We start from the raw sequence: 3,801 nt of genomic DNA on the forward strand, positions 1-3,801 counted from the left end.
GGGATGAAACATGTAAGCACAGGATTGCATCTTTCAAGTCTTTCTGATTCTGCCAGTTGTGTGGATGCAAACAGATGCATAATTTCACATGTAAATATTTGTGAAGTTAAAGATTTAAAAAAAATAAATTGCAGAACTGGCATTTAGCATATGCTCAAAGAGCAAAAGCATCTGAGAGTTCCAATGTGTATGTAGTGAGGGGAGGGGGACTGGAACATTTAATTCAAAGAGGGAGATCTGATTCTCACATTTCTAACCCAGAATCGAGGAATGTGTCATCACTTGCCTATTGGGCTGCAAGTTTTGTGTATATAAGCATGGCAAAATGGTAAGAAGATCGAATTGGAATGGGCTTTTGATATCATAAGTCACACAAAGTGTGTGGGTCACTAGAACCCCTGCTGGCTTTGAAGATCTCTGAGGGGCAGCTGTCAGATGCTGTCAGTTGCAGTCAGATTCCACTAGAGCAAGATGAAAAATCACTTGGCAGATACTCTGTTTCCAGTGGTGAAAAGAGCAGTCAGAATTGAGGTCTAACTTCTTGGACTCTTTCCTTTTGAGATGATGTAGAAATCTGTGAAGCTGCATACTCTGAAGAAGGGGAATCCCCTCTCATGGCTGGAGCCGTTTCCTTTCTGAGACTAAAAAAAAAACTCTATCCCAGGAGAGAAATCACAAGTCACCCTGAACTTTTTTCAATCTCTGTGATGCTCTGCATCAAATAAAAGGAAGAAGACATCAGCTTTTAGGAAGAGTGGCATATAAAAAAATACCTATTTACTTGATAGAGCGTGTAGTAAAAATTCAAATATTGGGGAGACTTCTAAAGCTTGGTGCTTTAAAAATTTGGTTTAGCTGTTCTAATTTGTTTATTATTTCACAAAACACCACCACATGAAAAGATGTGATTCTCTAATGGTTTGCAGTGGGTCATATGAGACATGTAAAACTAAGGAGTTATTACTCTTAGATACCAAGGATTTATTACTTTTAGATGTGCTCGTAAACAAGATTGAATTTTGAATTATAATTAGTTTTTGTGTATACAGACATACTTTAAAGATATTGCTGGTGTTCAGTTCCAGACCACCACAATAAAGCAAACATCACAATAAATAAGTCAAAGTAATGTTTTGGTTTCCTAGTGCATATAAAAGTTATGTTTACACTGTACTTAGTCTATTAAATGTGTGATAGTATTATGTCTAAAAACCAGTGTATATACCTTAATTATATACCTTAATTAAAAAATACTTTATTGCTAAAAAAAATTGCTAACCATCATCTGAGCTTTCAGCAAGTCATAATCACTGGTGACAGATCACCATAACAAATAGAATAATAATTAAAAAGTTTGAAATATTATGAGAATTAACAAAGTGTGACACAGAGATATGAAGTGAGCTAATGCTCTTGGAAAAATGATGCTGATAGGTTTGCTCATTGCAGGGTTGCCATAAACCTTCAATTTGTAAGCATAATATCTGAGAGGCACAATAAACAAAGTATACCTGTGCTAATTAATAATACATCTCTAAAACATGCAGAATAGCCAACATAGTGTTTTCCGCTAATGTCAGTTGTGAGCAAAAAGACTATACCATCTCCCAAACATTGATAATGCATTTTGTTTGCCTTTTAAGTAACAAAAGTGAAAGTAGCTTGATTATAGACTCTGTAAACCTGAAGTGTATATTTTCTGGTTATTTCAGTGAAACCTTCTTTTCTGTCCAGTACTAATGTTTTAGTTCCTCACATGACTCTTGCTGATACACATTAATTAGACAACTTTTTGTTTCAAGTTATAGAAATGCCTGAGGAGTCACCAGTGGCTTAGTCACTGTATCTAAGTATTCAGATAAAGTGTGTTCTCTCTCTCTCTCTCTCTCTCTCTGTTGCTTCTCTCATTTCCTTCTACTATAGATGAAAATTCCAGGTAAGAAGATAAGTTAAGAGCTAGTTTCTACCACTTTGATCTCTCTCATCACCATCTCTAATAGCAAAGTCCCAAGGAAGACTGTGACTAGCCCAGCTACAACTCATGCTTAGCCTTAAACCAGTCTTTGTAGTAGAAGACTGGGGAGAACTGATTGTTCAACCTGGCCCTAGTCCGTTGCATTATGAATGATGGGATACCATCTTTGACAGCACCACGGCATCCTCCATGAGGACCAAAGGATGAGATGGTCGTCAAAGGAAAGGATACTGGAAAGGATATATATGTCCATCATGATGATGAACACCAAGTCAGACTATCAATTGCAGAGCAAGTCTGCATCCATCAGTATTAAAATGGTTTTTACTTACATATTAGGGTTCGTCAGAAAATGACATCAGTTATTTTAACAGAGAGTTTAATGTAGATAATTAGTAGAATGGGTGCTTGATGGACTATAAAGACAAAGGAAACACTGAGGTATCTCAGAAGTAGTAACTGTAAAAAACAGCTAGCTTCTTTTGTCTAGGAGAACACTTCACTCCCCAAAAAAGTTTGGGACTTTTTCAGGACCTGGAATCTTCTTCCTGAAGATTCCTCTCTGGAACTTCCTGAAGTTTCTGAGAGGGAAACCCTGAAGTGCTGGGAGCCAGATCTCTGAGGAAAGAGTGTTGGTTAACCAGTGCTGGTTTCTGTGAGGAGCATGATGAGACTCATTCTGGAGATGTGGAAATACAACTGGAAACAGGTGCCAGATGCCACTCCAAAGTCAAAGAACATTTGCATTAGTAACCAAGGAAGGGAAAGAATGCAAAAGCAAGGATCAATAAGTTCTTTCTTCCTCCTCTCTTTTCTTCCTCCTCTTACCCATCCAGTCTCCTTTCAGAGGCCCCTACTAGCAGAACCTAATGAGTTTCCAGCCTTCAAAGTAGAAATGAAATTTATAGAGCCCCAACCTTAACATTGCAAAGAAAAGACTAGAAGTGTGGATCTGAAGCTGAGAGACAACAGCTTGCTTAATAACCAGCATGGTGATGATGGCAGCACAGTCCTGCACCAGCTGGAGAATATTTTATGCATTAACAGTGGGTTTTTGTCTGTACCTACAGATGCAATAATAGAAGCATATCCATCTACATGCAAATTACCACCCGCCATTTACACGCAATCCCACCTCACTCCCCACTAGTTTCTTAAAACATTGAAGTCTCACATCAAGTTCCTTCTACTTGGAGATTTCTGAGATCATATTCTATATAGTCCTTGGAGCATGTTTATCACCCTTTCAGGGAAGGAAGTGTCTGAAACTTTTCTTTGGATTGTGAATTCAGAACAGCAGTCTCTTATGAGAGAACGAGTCTGTGTTCACCATTTTCCTCATCTTAATTTTACCCTCTGTCTCAGTGGTTCTAGCATAAAAAGGAGCTGCACCAGTGAGGTGCTTGGGTGGCTCAGCTGGTAGGGTATCCAACTCTTGGTTTTGGCTCAGGTCATGATCTCTGTGCCATGGGATTGAGCCCTGTGTCAGGCTTTTTGCTCAGCATTGCAGTCTGCTTGGGATTTCTCTCTCTCTCTCTCTCTCTCTCTCTCTCTCTCTTCCTTCCTCTCTGCTCTATTCCCTACCCTACTCCTGCATTCTCTCTCCCTCTCTCTCACACACACACACAAAAAGAAAAGGAGCTGCACCATCATGGGCTGCCTGTACTCTGGCTTAGCAGAGATAAGATATATCGACTCTCTCAGCAATTGGAGAAGACCTTTTCCATGGCTATCTTTCTTGAAATTCCTCACCAAAATATCTCTCATATATAAAGAATTTAATATGAAAACTGGACGGTTGAAGTTCTCAGAATATTGCTTAAATC

Source organism: Canis lupus, chromosome 31 (assembly GCF_003254725.2).
Source record: "Canis lupus dingo isolate Sandy chromosome 31, ASM325472v2, whole genome shotgun sequence".
In the NCBI taxonomy this organism is placed as follows: Eukaryota; Metazoa; Chordata; class Mammalia; order Carnivora; family Canidae; genus Canis; species Canis lupus.